Genomic DNA, 18252 nt, shown 5'->3' on the forward strand with positions numbered 1-18252 from the left:
TGGCAGAAAACCAAGTTACCAATTCCATTAGGAAAAGGCAGTAATCCTGGAACAAGATGTTAAAAGGGAAAGTAGACTTTCCTCTACCATTATTTAAGGACTGAACTCTCATTAAGCTGTGTATGAACTTGGGAGATGTCCCTATTGCACAGACTGTTGAAAAGAAGGATTGCACTTTACCTTGAATAAGGCTGGCTGAAACAGTCTTCATGTTTAAAACTTTGATGAGAATACTAGAAGCTGGAAAGACTCTCATTTCAAAGCTGCATCAAAATTCTGTTTTACACAGACTGTTCCTTAAAGGGAAAGCGCCCTGAACAGGATACTTAGCTGTACAAATGTAAAATAAGGACTATAAATGGAACAGCAATTCAAAGGACAAATGCCTCTGTGTAAAGGTTCACATTTTCTAGGTAGAGATAAATTTCTGCAAATTGTTTCTTTCAGGGAAATGTATATTTTTAAGTAGGGCTTAAGATTTTCCTATGGAGTGCTGTGTTCTTATTTTAGCAGTTGCTCACAAAAGACCAGGAACTAACACCCTAGAAAACAGCAAGATGGACTTCTGGTCTTCACTTCAAGAGAAAGGCAACAAGATTAAGCTAGCAAGCTGTACCTGGCCTGGCCTATACAGCTTATGTTTTATGCATGCAATGTTAAGATTATCATCCAGACTTTGAAAGACATTAAACAATATTTTTGTTTGTTTGTTTTTGGGGTTTTTTTGTAACCTGAAACACACAGATGTAAAGAACTTCTCTTTTACCACTGCTACCCTACCCTAGCTACTGTATATGTATTTCTTATACAAGCATATTATTTTATTGTGCCTCACAGATAGTGCATTTTTTATAAACTGAAGGTTTTTGGCAACCTTCACTACATGGAACAACTCTATTGGTGCCAATTTTCCAACAGCATTTGCTCACTTCATGTCTTTGTGTCACCTTTTGGTAATTCTTGCAAATTTCAAACTTCTTCACTATTATTATATTTGTTATGGTGATTTATGATCAGTGATCTTTGATGTTACTATTATAATTGTTTTAGGGTGCCATGGACTACACCCACATAAGACAGCAAACTTAATTGATAAGTGCTGTTTAAGTTCTAACGGTTCCACCTACCAGCTCCTCCCCCATCTCTCTCCCTCTCTTTCTGCTTCCCTGTGCCCTGCGACACAATATTGAAATTAGACCAATTAATGACCCTACAATGGCCTCTAAATGTTCAAGGGAAAGGAAGAGGGGCACATCTCCCACATTAAACCAAAAGCTAGAAATGATTATGCTTGTGAGGAAAGCATGTTGAAAGCCGAGATAGGCCAAAAGCTAGGCCTCTTGACCAAACAGGTAGCCAAGCTGTGAATGCAAAGGTAAACTTCTTGATGGAAATCAAAAGTGCTATTCTAGTGAACATGCAAATGATAAATGAAACAGCCTTACAATTGAAACTTTTGGTGGTATGAATAGATCAAACCAGCTATACATGGCAGAAAACTGTTATTTAAAAAGTGTCTTAAAGGCGCCTGGGTGCCTCAGTCGTTAAGCATCTGCCTTCAGCTCAGGTCATGACTACTTTGATTGATATACATTACCTTAAGCTAAAACCTAATCCAGACTAAGGCCCTAACTCTCCTTAATTCTAAGGCGGCTGAGAGAGGTGAAGAAGCTGCAGAAGAAAAGTTGGAAGCTGGCAGAGCCGGTTCATGAGGTTTAAGGAAAGAAGCCACCTCTATAACATAAAAGTGTAAGATGAGGGGGCACCTGGCTAGCTCCGTCAGTAGAGCATGCAACTCTTGATCTCAGGGTCTTAAGTTCGAGCCCCACACTGGGTGTAGAGATTACTTAAAAATTTTTTTTTTTAAAGTACAAGGTGAAGCAGCAAGTGCTAATATAGAAACTGCAACAAGTTATCTAGAATATCTAGCTAAGATCATTAATGACGGTGGCTACACTAAACAAAAGATTTTCAATGTAGATGAAACAGCCTCAGATCAGAAGAAGATACCCTCTAGGGCTTTCATAGCTAGAAAAAAAGTTCATGTCTGGTTTCAAAGCTTCAAAGAACAGGCTTTCTTGTTAGGGGCTAACACAGCTGGTAACTTTAAGTTGAAGCCAATGCTCCTTGATCATTCTGAAAATCTTAGAGCCCTTAAGAATTACACTCAATCTACTCTGCCTGTGCTCTATAAATGGAACAAAGTCTGAATGACAGCACCTCTGTTTACAACATGGTTTAGTGAATATTGTAAGCCCACTGTTGAGACATGCTGCTCAGAAAAAAAGATTCCTTTCAAAATGTTACTGCTCACTGACAATGCACCTGACACCCAAAAACTTTAATGGAGATGTGTAACAAGATTAATGTTTTCATGCCTGCTAAACACATCTATTCTGCTGCCCATGGATCAAGGAGTAATTCTTTCAAGTCTTATTTAAGAAATACATTTTATAAAACTGTAGCTACTATAGATAGTGATTCCTCTGATGGATCTAGACAAAACTGAAAACCTTCTAAAGAAGATTCACCGTTCTAGATGCCATTAAGAGCATTTGTGATTCATGGGAAGAGGTCAAAATATCAATATTAACAGAGGAGTCTGGAAGAAGTTGATTCCAACTCTCGTGATGATTTTGAGGGGTTCAAGACTTCAGTGGAGGAAGTAAATACAAATGTGGTGGAAACAGCAAGAGAACTAGAAGTGGAACCTAAAGATGTGACTGAATTGCTGCAATCTCATGATAAACTTGAACAAATGAGGAGCTGCTCTTTATGCATGAGCAAAGAAAGTGATTTCTTGAGATGGAATCTACTCCTGGTAAAGATGCTCTGAAGATTATTGAAATGATAGCAAAGGGACGCCTGGGTTGCTCAGTCGGTTGAGTGTCTGCCTTCGGCTCGGGTCATGATCCCAGGGTCCTAGGATTGAGTCCCACGTCGTCGGGCTCTCTGCTCAGTAGGGAGTCTGCTTCTCCCTCTCTGCCTGCCACTCCCCCTGCTTTGTGCTCTGACAAAATCTTAAAAAAAAAAAAATGATAGCAAAGAATTTAGGATATTACATAAAATTAGTTGATAAAGCAGTGATTGGGCTTGAGAGGATTGACTCCAACTTTGAAAGTTCTACCATGGGTAAACTTCATTGATGTTTAAAGAAATTGCCATAGCCACCCCACCTTCAGCAACCACCACCTGATCAGTGAAGAGCCACCATGGGCAAAACCCTACACCAGCAAAAAGATTACAACTGGCTGAAAGCTCAGATGATGGTTAGCGTTTTTTTTTTTTTAGCAATAAAGGATTTTTAAATTAAGATATGTACAGTTTTTTTAAGATATAATATTAGCACACACTTAAAAGACTACCACATAGTGGGGGCACCTGGGTGGCTCAGTCGTTAAGTGTCTGCCTTCAGCTCAGGTCATGGTCCCAGGGTCCTGGGATCGAGCCCCACATCGGGCTCCCTGCTCTGCGGGGGACCTGCTTCTCCCTCTCCCACTCCCCCTGCTTGTGTTCCCTCTCTCGCTGTGTCTCTGTCAAATAAATAAAATCTTAAAAAAAAAAAAGACTACAGCATAGTGAAAACATAAATTTTAAATGCACTAGGAAACCAAAAAAATTCATTCCTCTTGCTTTATTGTGGTCATCAGGAACCTAACCTGCCATATCTCTAAGGTATGCCTGTATTTGGATATAATTAACCTGTGGTTAAGGGGTATGGGCTCTGCGGAAGGAGGCAAACACTGCTAATGGTAAACATTCTGGAAAGCAGATATTGTGTCAAAAAACAAGGCTCAGGGGGCGCCTGGGTGGCTCAGATGGTTAAGCATCTGCCTTCGGCTCGGGTCATGATCTCAGTGTCCTGGGATCGAGTCCCACATCGGGCTCCCTGATCAGTGGGGAGTCTGCTTCTCCCTCTCCCTCTGCCTGTGGCTCCCCCTGCTTGTGCTCTATCTCTCTGACAAAATCTTTAAACAAAAACAAAAACAAGGCTCAGAAAGTAGATATTCATGTGAGAAAGGAACTTGACATAGACTCAGAAGAGTCTATGGGTTTCTGGCCTTGTCGGAGGACAGGAGCTAGGCAGGGAGAGGACAGTCTTTTCAAGGCAGTGTTCAAACAGGTGTATGTATTACTGAAGGTACACTAATGCATTCCAAGGGACACCTGAGCAGGATAAGTTTTAAGAAAATTTTTGTATCTTTAATTTCCCTATGTTTCCTTTCCTAAAAATGGTCTACTTTCCCTAAATCCTCATTCTTCCACAGCTCAAAAGAAACCCATACTTCTCACCCATACCAAATCTCGTTACCCCCAGGTTGTAAAACCTTCATGGAACAAAACAAGGGGATTATTTAAAAAGTGTCTTAAAGGGCGCCTGGGTGGCTCAGTCATTAAGCGTCTGCCTTCAGCTCAGGTCATGATCCCAGGGTCTCGGGATCGAGTACCACATCGGGCTCCCTGTTCCGCGGGAAGCCTGCTTCTCCCTCTCCCACTCCCTCTGCTTGTGTTCCCTCTCTCTCTGTTGAAAAATAAATAAAATCTTAAAAAAAAAACCCAAAAAGCTCACAAAATCTCTCTTAAAAATTAAATAAAATAAAAATAAAAAGTGTCTTAAAGCCTCCCTTAATCCAGGCACCATTTAACCTCAGGCTTGTGTCTTTGCCTGTCTTAGAAGTATTTCTGCTAAAGCACTGTGTTTAAGAATGGCATTTTGCCCTGTGTTTAGGAATGTTCTGAATTCATATATATTGTTTAGTGTGATGACAGGAACAATAAAAACTTTTCATTTAATGATTGCTTCTTCCATTCTCAAAATATTGTCCAAAAATGCACTGTCCCGAGAGAGCTCCATGAAGAGAAGAAATCAATAAGAAACTGAGAAAAGTTCAATTTATATTTATTGCAGAGAAGTATGATAAAGTGATCAATACTTTAAAACACATTAAAATCCACTGGATTCAAATAAAATTAAGTTGAAGAAGAGGAAGTTAAATAGGTTAATAAGAGGAATAATGAAAATTTCCAACTGTTAAAGATGAATTAATTCTAGTCTGTTTTTTTTAATTTTTTTTTTCAAGATTTTATTAATTTGACACAGAGAGACATAGCGAGAGAGGGAACACAAGCAGGGGGAGCGCGAAGAGGGAGAAGCAGGCTTCCCCCCGAGCAGGGAGCCCGATGCGGGGCTCGATCCCAGGACCCTGGGATCATGACCTGAGCTGAAGGCAGATGCTTTAACGACTGAGCCACCCAGGCGCCCCTCTAGTCTGTTTTTTAAAACCAATGATAGCATTAAATCCCTACTGAAATTAGGTACTTATAAAAAAAAGTAGTGTCAGTATCTAGAAAAGCCAGAAATTGTACTTTTTTTCAACTATTTAAACTTAAGATGAAAAATTTTAGGATTCAACTTAGTAATGTGCAAGGGTACAAAGTTTATCAAATTTCTTTTCAGGAGCCCATTAGTGTAGTAGGTAGAATGGTCCCCCAACACACCCAAATCCCTGGAAACTATGAATAGTTATATTATATGGCAAAATGGACTCTGAAGATGTAAAAAGATTACAAATCCTAAAACAGAAAGATTATTCTGGGTTATCCAGGTGGCCCAATCTAATTACAGGAGCCCTTAAGAACAGAAAACTTTCTCTGTCTGGAGTCTCAGAGATTCAGTAGTAGCATAAGTCAAAAATATTAGAAGCATGAGGGAGACCTGACTTGTCATTACTGGAGGGGACAGGACTGAAAGCCTTTCAGCTTCTAAGAGCTGAATAACCATCTAAGTGGTTATCAGTCCAAAAGGAATCTGCATTCAGCCAAGAATCTGAACGAACGCGGAGTGGATTTTTCCCCCAGACACTCTAGCATGGAATACAGCTCAGCCAACAATAAATTTTGGGTTTGTAAGACCCTAAGCAGAAGACCCAGCTGAGCCCACCTGGACTTCTGACCTACAAAAACTGTGAGACAAATTTGTGTTGTTTTAAGATGCAAAATATGTGGTAATTTGTGATGCAGGAATAGGACATTAACAGTGTGAGCAAAAATGTTAAGGTACCCAGGAGGATAGGCTTGTGTCACAAGGCTTCAAGGGCAGCAATACCTTATAGACAAAGAACTCTGTGCTTTAATTTCCTTCTTATATCTTGGTCAAGAGCCACAAAATGCAAAAAGTTATCCTAGAGCAATCCTGGGGTCCTGGGAACATCAGTATGGTCATAGTAACAAAACTTGAACCTAAGAGTTTGAAAACCTGTAACTATGAGCTAGTAACTCCTTTTCAAGGTTAAGGTACCTTTGAGTTTCTATATTAGAAAACTTTTAAATGGTATGATTTCACTATGATCCTCAACAGTAAGAAACAATACACCACTTTAAGTGTTGTCAAAAAGAATAAAGGATAATAATATATACAAAATACATAGTATAGTGCATGGCACTTACATGGTATCTATTATTACAAGTTTTACTGTATTTTACTTGGACATTAAATGTACATTTTCCTAACGCTTAATCAATCCTAATCTTACTACCTTCTTTAAAGCCCCAAACTGAGAACTACATGTTTAATTTTTAAACAAAAGGTTTTTAATCTTTAACCCATGAATTTGATGTTATCCCATAAGGTTATTTGGTATACAATGTTTAGTTCTGTGTAAGGAAATCAAACACCTCAGAAGTGAGAAAAATAGAAGCCCAGCTTTAATGAGGAAAGCAGCTTTTAATTTTGCCCCACTCAGCAGACACGACAGATGTTCTTCACACATATCCCCAATTCCCAAGAGTATATAAGCATTTTGATGAAATTCCTCAAAGTGATGGCACACACAAAGAACACCTCAGACTTTTCCCAATATTGTATTCATGAAAGTATGACTATGTGAGTATTGAGATCAACCCAATATATCAAATATCCTTTAATAAAAATGTAAGTTTTTAAGTTAAACTTCATTTTTTAAGTGAGTCTTAATTATTCCCAGACCTCTAATCCCTAGGTGATATAAGGTAAGCAAGTTCTTGTCTTATAGCCTAAAATTACAACAGAACATTAGAAATATACAAATACAGGGGCACCTAGGTGGCTCAGTCAGTTAGGTGTCCGGCTCTTGGTTTCAGCTTAGGTCGTGTTCTCATGGGTAGTGGGATCCAGCACTGTGTCAGGCTCCACGCTCAGCAGGGAGTCTGCTTGAGGATTCTCTCCTTCCCTCTCCCTCTGCCCTCCCCTACTCAACTACACACTCTCTCTGTCTCTAAAATAAAATAAAATAAATCTAGGGACATCTGGAAGGCTCAGTCGGTTAAGCATCTGCTTTTGGCTCAGGTCATGATCCCAGGGTCCTGGGATCGAGTCCTGCATCAGGCTCCTTGCTCAGCGGGAGCCTGCTTCTCCCTCTGCCTGCCGCTCCCCCTGCTTGTGCATGCACTTTCTCTCTCTGACAAATAAATAAAATCTTAAAAAAATAATCTAAAAAAATACACAAATAAAAAGACCATACAGATTAATGGTTATGAATATGAACAGTGCTAATCCAAATTTTTACTAATAACATCATTTAAGATTTGGTAATCACATCTGTTATATAAAATAATGCCCATAGCATTATTTTCCTAAAGGTAGATGTAAAAAATGTACGTATCTACTATTGTTTTTATTCTAATTGTATTCTTGTATCTTTTATTATTATTGTATTCTTACTAAAAAGTTACCTTTTGTAAAAGTAAAAAGAAAATAGAAATTCACAGTTCACCAAGAATTACAGTAAGTCCTAGTTATCACTGCTATTAAGAGTATATTGATACTAATTTCTCATTATGAATAAAGTACAAATAAGATAGGGTATAGATTATGTATAATTCCTACTGCAACACTAGTAAGCTCCTCTTCCTCTCAAAGTATATAAAAATTAAGTGAAAGAGATATTACTAAATAAGCTTCAATCCAACATCATATGTCAATAATTATTAAAACCTTCTTTACAAATGATAAAAGACACAGTGACTCTCAACACTCTGATTGAGAACTGATGTTACATTAGTTGAATAATCAATGAAGAACTCAAAAGAATATTAGAAGAAGACATACAGATGGCCAGCAGACACATGAAAAGATGCTCATCATCACTTATCATGCAAATGCAAATCAAAACTACGAGGTACCACCTTCACACCCATCAGAAGGGCTAAAATCAACAACACAAGAAATAACAGGTGTTGGTGAGGATGTGGAGAAAAAGGAACACCTGTGCACTGTTCATGCGAATGCAAACTGGTACAGCAACTGGAAACCAGTATGGAGATTCCTCAAAAAGCTAACAGAACTACCTTATGAACCAGCAACTGCACTACTGGGCATTTACCTGAAGAATACGAGAACACTAATTCAAAGAGATACATGCACCCCTATGTTTATAGCGGCATTATTTACAATGGAAGCAGCCCAAGTGTCCATTGATAAATGAACAGATAAAGATGATGTGATACACACATATGCACTGGAAGCAGCGCAAAGTGTCCATTGATAAATGAATGATAAAGATGTGATACACACACACCCACACACACTCACTCACTCAATGGAATATTACTCAGTCATAAAAAAGAATGAAATCTTGCCATTTGCAATGACATGCATGGAACTAGAGAGTATTATGCTAAGTGAAATAAGTCAGAGAAAGACAAATACCATATGATTTCACTTGTATGTGCAATTTAAGAAACAAAACAAACAAGAAAAGGTAAAATAAAATGAGAGAGACAAATCAAGAAACAGACTCTTAATTATAGAGAACTGATGGTTACGGGGGGGGTGTAGAGGGATGGATTAAATAGGTGATGGGGTTTAAGGAGTGCACTTGTAGTGATGAGCACAGGGTTATGTATGTAAGTTATGAATCACTATATCGTACACCTGAAACTAATACTATATGTTAATTAATTAGAATTAAAAAAAGAACAAACATTAGAAATGTGGTATTTTATTTAATCATCTCTTCCATTATGAAAAGGAAGGAATGAAAGGTTTCACCGAAATGTTTCTAGTGGAATTGGTGGAATAGAAGAAAATGATAATTAGATTTTATGGAAATCATACTGTCACAATTTTATCATCTCAAAATATGAGTAATGCTATACTACATGAGTTTTATATAGAAAAAGTCTGACTTGGGGAGAAAGGGAACAAAAAAATAGGAGATACCCTCTCACATGATTTATGAAAATTCTAACATAGTAAGTTGCACCCAAATTATAAATTCCTATGGAAAACTCAACTTTATTGCCAAAGCTACTAAAGAGATGATTGATGTCTTGCCTTCAAGCTACATCACACATACCTGGAAGGGCTATGGTAGATTATTATCATTTCTGAATGTACTTTTTTTTTTTTTTTAAGATTTTATTTATTTATTTGAGAGAGAGAGAATGAGAGAGGGAGAACACATGAGAGGGGATAGGGTCAGAGGGCGAAGCAGACTCCCTGCCGAGCAGGGAGCCCCATGCGGGACTCAATCCAGGGACTCCAGGATCATGACCTGAGCCGAAGGCAGTCGCTTAACCAACTGAGCCGCGCAGGCGCCCTCTGAATGTACTTTAACAATAATTACCACACCATATACTAAGTATTCATTAGTTCCTGACACTGTTTTAAGCGTTCTATATACACTAATTATTTGAACAAAGCTATGAATTAAGTATTATCTTTAAAAATAAGGAAATTGAAGCACAGAGAAGTTATTATTTGCCCAAGGTGATACAGATGATAAGTGGCAGATCCATGACAGTCCGGCTGATAACTACCCTAAAACACTGATTATATACATACTATGTACCAGAAGACAACACAAAGAAAACTCAATCAATGTGGCTATAACGTACACATTCTTCATTTCAAGGATTACCTATTTGTAAACAAATGTCATTATGATTTTTAATAACTCATAAATCCGTAAGTCAAAAAGTAGCTCTTATATAAAAGTAAACTAGCATAAAACATCCAACATGTAAACCATGTAAAACTACACCAAATTTAAGGATTACTGTTACAACACTGTCAAGTTTCAGTAATCTTTATGAGAATCAGTGAAATGAAGAAAATATAAAATATACTTATCTGTCCCAGCACACAGATCACTGGTAGGCAAATAACTACAGATTGATACGGTCTACTAAATAAAACTGCTAAATAATGCAACTTATTCCCATTAATAATTCCTAATTAAGCAATCCTACTTTATTAATCAGCGTAACTCCAAAGTTGGTAAAATTATGATAAAATTGGTGCACTCAGATTCTGACAGTATAGACTTGCTCAATCAACTCTTTGGGGAGGCAAAAATCTGGCAATATAGAAACATTTATATCCTTTGACCTAGTAATGTCATTTGAGATTAGTATCCTACAGAAATAATTCAAAATAAATAAAAAGATATACGCATAGAGATGCTCAATTCAATGTTAAAATGGAAACTGAAAACAATCATTTTCCTGTTGGGCATTTAAAATTGAGGAAATTTTAATGGTCAATTGGTAAACTATCATGTAACCATTATAGATCACCAAGGTTAGACAATATGGGGAAATGCTAAAGCTGTAAAAATAAAACATTAACTGTATCTAATGATAAAATTCTGTCAAAGCTATAATATATATGCAGAAATTAGAAGGTGACAAAAATAATGAAAAGTTATTTGTCAGTAGGGCAAACTTGTAGTTGATTTCTAGTAACACTATTTTAAGTGTTCAGTAAATAGAAACATAGCCCACACACAAGAATTAGAAAAAACAAAGGTATAAAATTGGAAGAACAAAGCTATAAAGTTGGAACGACAAAAGTTTAGATTCAGGTAAGCAAACTGAAGAACATTTAAGGAATTTGTAAATTAAGGTAGTATTATAGATAAAGATACACACTACTAGCCAAAGAACCAAAATATACTTGGTATTTTGCCAACTGGCTTTTTGCCAATTTTAATCATTCCCACCCTGTTTTCCCTACTAATCTTGTTGAGAATCTCTGCGGTAATAAGCTACTACTACTGTTAGGAGAGTTTCTATTCCTTGGGTATTAAGACAGAAAAAAACGAGAATCACTATCTTTGTTTTAAGGTAGAGAATGCAGACATGGGTGAATAAGCCTTGCCCCAAAAGCATTCTATTTACATCCCTTCTTGTTACAAAAAAATGTTTTTAATCACTCTACTACCACTGCCAAAATGCCAAGGGGGGAAAAAAAAAGCATCACTTAAACATACTTAAAAGTGTAAACGAATACACATTTCAAGAGTGTTAAAAATAAATGAAAATAGTATATATAAATACGTGTATCTATAATTATATAATGCAGGACACATTTATAGTAATATATGTAAAATAATTCCAATTATTGTTGGCCATAAAGGTCCACAAACTTCCTTAAATTTTTATGAAATTATATTTTACTCTAACTTTTTCATCTTGAGCTCAAGAAACAGAGCAAAAGAAATAAAATGTTTTGTGGGTTTTCCCCTGGACGTAAATAGTGAATACTATCATTAATACCTCTTAAGAATTACATTAAGAAAACATTCAGTATTTTAGGTAAGTCCCTTAGTCTCAAGGAATAGGTGTGAGTTAAAGGATAAACACAGAAATACTAAGTTAAACTACTGACTACAACAATGCAGATTTGTTGCTTTCCTATAGTACATTTTAATTACAGTGAATAGTATAGCAAGTACTAAATGTATTGATTTTTATAAGGATCAGTTGACTATCCAATTATTATTCAATGGGTTTTTGGAAAGAGAGATTGTATTATCTGCTCAAGATGACACAGATAAGATCTACACATTTGATCTAACATGATCTAACAATTTACCAGCAGAGAACATCTAAATCATTAAAACCCAACTTTTTCAAAACACAAAACTTTAGGTAGGAAAAATGTAGACTATTTCTTCAGACTTAATGCTAGTTATTGTAGACATTTGATGTATAGCATAACATTTTTAAAAATGATATTGATAGCTTTCAAATCCTGAATACCAAGAAAAAGCATTGCTACAAATTATGTTAAAGAGCTGACATAATAACCTTAACATGTACTGTTATTTTAGTTTAAATATATGAAGCAAATACTCCACGTAAATACAGCCATTTCTGGATTACATATTTAATAGATTATGGTAAAGTGCCCCAAAGATGAAATAAACATTCTAATAAAGGTTATTTTAAAAAGAATTTCCAGGAAATGCAATCAGATCTACAGAAGGCATGTGTACCTTAAACACACACACAGTTCCTGAAAGCTCCTTCCTTACTGACAAATACAAACACCTATGTGCTAAATTACAATATAGTTCAAATAAATGAAAATTTAATGGCAGTAATCCTCTCAAAAAAGATAAAACAGGTCTTAGGAAAGCAGCATACGAACCACCATAAATTTGTAAAATTCTTATAAATTACTTTACAAAGACTAGGATTTTTGTTATTCAATTATTGATGACCAAAGATTCAAGAACATCCTTAACTCTAATTCTTTATCTGCAGAAGGGCATCTCTATTTTTTTTTTAACACACTTTACAAAGATGTTCCCGCAGTTCTGAAGTGTTTAAGTGGATTCCTAAAGTCAGTGTAACAAATTTAATTACAAGATGTAATTGCTACTGCATTTGTCTTTCAGGTCACTTAACCCTGTAGGGCTGAATTTTAAACAAGCTTATCACCTTTATAGTTTTGGTACAATAGACCAAGGTTACATGGCTATTTAAGAATTACACCTAGAAAGGCTATTACTGACAGTGCCCGTGGTTTCTTCAAAAAGGACCAAAAGTGCACTCAGAGGAATAGTTTTTGTTTTGATTTCAAATATGTATATTAAACTTACGCATTGTTAGTCTCCATAATTTAAAATTCCTAAGAAATTATAACTTTCACATAATTTAGGTATTAGTCAATAGGGTGAAGGTCCATGAGGTGTAATCCCTTTCATTCCATCATATTCACAGGAGTTTTGCTCTTCGCCTCAACCAGTTTTAAACTCTCCCTTAAGCAAAGGCAATTTTATACTACCTAAGGACACAAAATAGTCCCTAGCTCCTCCGCCTTCTCCTTCCTCTAGCGAGCTAACACAGAAAATACACACATACACACACACAATCTCTCAGCCCTGTTCCCTAGGGCATCAATAAAAAGAACAGGTTATTTCCCTACAGAGGCCCTGCAGTCCATGCAGGGAGGTAAAAAATGGGGGAAAATACCAGAATCAATCTGCACCCACACCTCAGCCCCGCCCCACCGGGAAAAAGTGGGGGGTGGCGGGAGTGTGAGGGGGCAGAAAGGACAGAAAAGGCCGAGACTTTCAGCTCACAGATTCTCCATACCATTTGTTCCATCATGTCCCACCACAGGCAGAGACCCTGACCCTATTTTCTGCTGCGCCTCCCGATCCTCATCCCGGCCACCATCACCTATACACAGTCCCCAACCACTGAGTCCTGGGTGGGGAGACCAGAGCCGGCCCTCTTCCTGCTAATCCAAGGACTGAAGGGGGTCTCCCTGCGCCCTCGCGGACGCGACGTGGAGCCCGGAGACCTCTGAACTAACCAGAGAAGGGGGAAGATAAATCGGGGGGAGGGGTCTAAGAGGAGCCGTTATTCCTTTTTCCTCTTCGTTAGGAAAGCGCGCGAGCGGGGAGGGGCCGGAACAACGAATGCCAGTTACCTAACGGTCCCGCCCGGCCGGTCGGGCTCCCGAAGCAGACGCCACGCGAGCCGCTGAGGTGGCAGTACAGCCTCAGTCGCCCCGAGGGCTAGGCACTGAGGCAGGAGCGCCCGAGGTGATGGGAAGCGGGGGGTGGGGACTACGGTGAGCGACGTCGCCATGTTAGTGCCTTCTTTCTCCATATCCCTACAGTCTCCATCCCTACGGCCTTCTCCCCATCACGACTCACCTTTCCAGGACACTAGTTCATGCTTCTCTCGGTCGCCACGGAGGCCCGACCTCAGCCGTGTTTACAAACTACCCCGGGAGGAAAGGGCTGAACCGCACTTTAAAGGCCACGGGCTCCCACAGGCTTCCGTCCTCTCTCGCGAGATCGGACTGACACCACCCCCCCTTCTCCCCGCCCCACTCCCGGCATCCCCCCTTTCTTCTCGCGCCCCTCCCCTCCACACACACGCCCCTTCTTGCCTCCTTTCCGTCGGAGCGCCTCCGGGTCAGGTGATTCCGTCAGCCTTAAGGGGGAGGGGGCGGTACCTCAGGAGGGCGGGGAAGGAGGGGGCGGGAACCAAAGAACACTCACTAGCTGACGATTGGACAAAGAGCCCGGAGGGCGGGAAGCAGTTCTGGAAGGAGGCGGGACCGCAGAGCCAGAAGAGAGGAGTCTCCGTAAGCCCTGATGAACCCTGCGATTGGCAGGGGCTGGAGACTGGCGTGGGTGTGGGACCCTGTAACAGCTGGATGTTGGGGTCGCGGGAAGGGTTTGACGGTGTGCGGAGAAGTAAGGTGAACTCTGGAAAAGGCTGCGAGTGGCGGGAGAGAAAGCGCGATGAGTCCTCCGAGCTCTGCCACAGGAGCCCGGTATTTTTGTTGCTGTCGCTTCCTGGCCCTGGGTAGGAAGGAGGGCAAAACGTTAGACAGGCGCGCGCCTAAACCCACTTTACTGCCACTCTGAAGCCTGAGACGGGGAGTTTTCGTTAAGCTGAGGTTGAGAAGAGGTGGAGTTTGCAGCAAAGTACCCCCAAGGCCTCTACGCGCCTAAGGCGGGAAAGCAAGATAAGTCGGTTTTGAAAAGAAAAGGAAAAGCCTTTACTTTGGATGGTATTTGTTCGAATTTTCCTTAGCTATAACTGAAACTGATTCTTCCGGCTCCTGAACGCCTGGTACAGTGTAGGATATTAGCATATAATTATGTTCTAAGTAACTTACCAAAAGAAATACAGTGCCCTCCACTATATAACCGTAAGTTAAAACAAACAGTGCAAGGAGTTGTTTATAGGAGAAAATCTTCCATAATAAGGTGTATTCTATTTTATCAGTTTTCTTTTACTTAGTAGTTACAGATTTTAAACATATCAACTTTAATAGAGATAATTTCAAACTTTTAAAATATCAGCAACTCCTTTTTAACATTTACAAAGGACCAAAGGACACCAAATGAGAATATGGAATAGAAATGGATCTTTTCCCATAATACTATTCTACTGCTCACTGGGTTACTACAATGACAAAGAAATGTCTGTCAAGCTTTGAAAGTAGCTGTTTAAAAAAGGATGGCGAAGGGGCGCCTGGGTGGCTCAGTCGTTAAGCATCTGCCTTCGGTTCAGGTCGTAATCCCAGGGTCCTGGGATCGAGCCCCGCGTCGGGCTCCCTGCTCAGTAGGAAGCCTGCTTCTCTCTCTCCCACTCCCCCTGCTGGTGTTCCCCCTCTCGCTGTGTCTCTCTCTGTCAAATAAATAAAATCTTAAAAATAAATAAAAAAGGATGGCGAAGGAAGACCATTTGATTAATTTAACATGAGGGACAAAAGAGACCATATATAATGTTCTGCAATTGAACAGATATACTCCTGAAAACAGAAGAATAGTGCTGAAAATATTTTTTTAATGTTGTTCTATGATTCTTTATATAACAAATATTTCAACGTTAAGTGTGGGGATATTGATTGTTCAATAAATATGCACAATGAAAAGTATGATCAGGGGCTCCTGTGAAAATTTGTTTTAACTATTTTTTAAAAAGCCATTTTTTTCAGTGCCTTGTTTTTTCATCTATTACGTGACTATAAATTATGAATAAAGTTTATGTGTTAATATAAAATGCACTCTCAAACATCCAAATCAAAGTGAAACTGAAATTATTGGAAGATTGTGAGGTATTGTATTTGAAAGTTAGTAAGTGTGCAGTTCAATAATGGTATCTGGCATAAAAGTGAAATTCTGATGGCACTGAACCTTTTACCAGATTTCTGGCCTGTGTACATATATGTGAGCCAACTCACTCTTTTAAAACTAATTTCATTATTCAAAAGACCAGAAAGAAGCCAGAATATTAACACTGTTTACTTCTCAAGTTAAAATGAAAGTACTATCCCTATCTAATATCAGTGACACTGTAGTAGTGTTTGTGTCATGTAGGACTAATTATATCAGTTAAACTTCAGCAGCTCAGATTACTGATTCTGAATATGATGATGGACAAGATGTGCAAATGGCAAATCACAAGTTGTTAGGTCAAGTATATATTCACTAAAACTGCTTCTCTCCAACTCTGAAAATGTCTAATGTGAGGAAAAGAACTATAAATGTTATGGCATTGCAAAAGAAATTTGCATCAATTAGATTTTCTTAAAACAATTATTTTCCATTCACTTTTATCAAAAATTCAAAATTCTTTTCTCCACTTTTGATTCATTTTCAGTTGGCAGTAGATTTGGTTTTAAATTTCTCCTCATCCCTACTTCTCCAGTCTGTTGTCAAGTAGTTAAATATCTACATAATGCACATGTAGAGGAACATGTTATTTTATTTATTTATTTACAATATTTTATTTATTTATTTGATAGAGACACAGCGAGAGAGGGAACACAAGCAGGGGGAGTGGGAGAGGGAGAAGCAGGCTTCCCCCCGAGCAGGGAGCCCGATGCAGGGCTCGAACCCAGGACCCTGGGATCATGACCTGAGCTGAAGGCAGACACTCAACGACTGAGCCACCCAGGCGCCCCAGAGGAACATGTTATTTTAAAGAAAATCTTTCAGGAGCCCTCAAAGAAGAAAGAAGAATTATTTAGTAATATAAATAGTACTATGCTCTGTTGTGAGAATGCAGTTTTAGCTACTTTTCTTTTTTAAAAAGTAAACAAAGTGAGAAAAAAATAAAGGAGATCACAGGGAAAAAACAGGTGGAAAGGCTGCAAATCTGTTCCATACCATGTTGGCAACCTGGTAGTTAGAAAATGTCTTGCTTTATATATTTGTAATTCCACAACAGTTCCTTTACTATAACTTCTACAAATGGAGAAAAAATTCAGCTTAGACAAAATGAATGTAGTTATTATTTTCAGTTCTGATCTTGTGAACTTGTCTCACTCTCCATATCTTAATAAAATACTTTGCTTTTCAATTTTTTTCTCTTTGTCATGCCTCAATATCCCCTAACAGCCCTAAAATTCTCTACAGTCTTCTCTTTTGCAAATGCAGGAAATTTGTTCTGGACCCCTACTTTGCCTGTCTTATCATTCCATATGTACATCTACCCAACTTACTCCTAAGAAAATTAGTGAGGATCTGGTAAACCTCCTCTAAGAACCCAGCATGACTTCTGAATAAAATTGGTATCCCTTAGATACAAGAGGCTATTTGAAGAACACTATTTCTATCACAGAAATGCCCATTATTACATACTGCGAGAAACAATGGAGGCCTCTAATTGCTCTCAAAACCTTCCAAGTGCCACAGAGTGTGTATTTCCACCTTGTTGAGAAGAGTTATTATGTGGTTCTTAATCCATTAATCTGCTATGGTTCTTAAGAATTCAATTAAAACCCTACTCAAGTATATATATTTATATAAGGTATTTAAATATACTAAAATATAAATATGTATATATGACAAATAGAGTGAAAAGGAAGATTTAATTTGTAAGTTTCTGTTATAGCTAAATAAAACACAGCATATTCCAGGGCATCCCTTATGTCTGCCTTGGACTCAGAGAAAGCCTCTGCATTTTCACAGGTATCTTCAAGATGCAGCCTAGTACAGAGTGATGAGATGAGGACAGCATGGCCCTAGACATTTTAGTTGATTTTTTGGTAGCTTCTACCTCATGGTAGATCTTCTTTCCTTCCCCCCGCAACCTAGGGTTTCCCTGCACATCCCTGAAATGGCCTACATAATAGTTAACCTTTCAGCATCTGTTCTCACTATGGGAATTTCCATTCAGAACATTTCAAGTATAAGGAAGGTCCTTGTCCACTTCCCACCCTCAGTCTTTGGGTCTCAAAAGAGTTTGTAATTAATTGAGTGTGGCATTGTGGGGAAAAAATTAGAGGGCTGTATTTATCTTCAAATCATACTTTAGCTTATGCCAGTCTCAGCGAGACCAGTCCAAAGTGAGAATGGAATTTAAAGGCCTACTTTCTATCCTTAGTATCAATGCCTCCTCCTACCTCTCTCTCATCCCACTAACTTGAAAGAGGGTTTATCATCATTATACTTAGCTTTCCACACACTATAAAGTTACCAATACAGGTAGATAGAACCACTCCTAGGG

General features: G+C 38.5%; 1 protein-coding gene across 6 annotated transcripts in view; it reads right to left on the minus strand.

Moving 5' to 3' along the window:
- The window catches only part of ATF2 (activating transcription factor 2), an 87406-nt gene extending 73318 nt beyond the window's left edge, over nt 1–14088 (minus strand). For 4 of the 6 annotated variants that reach the window (XM_036081522.2, XM_036081524.2, XM_036081527.2 and 1 more), the window contains exon 1: nt 13935–14088. The gene's annotated coding sequence lies outside the window, so the exon portion shown is untranslated. Of the gene's footprint in view, nt 1–13705; nt 13882–13934 lie in introns of those variants that run through there. The other 2 variants (XM_036081525.2, XM_036081521.2) reach the window with 2 other exon arrangements.
- Between the last annotated feature and the right edge of the window lie 4164 nt (nt 14089–18252).

The sequence above is a fragment of the Halichoerus grypus genome, chromosome 4 (assembly GCF_964656455.1).
Source record: "Halichoerus grypus chromosome 4, mHalGry1.hap1.1, whole genome shotgun sequence".
Taxonomy (NCBI): Eukaryota; Metazoa; Chordata; class Mammalia; order Carnivora; family Phocidae; genus Halichoerus; species Halichoerus grypus.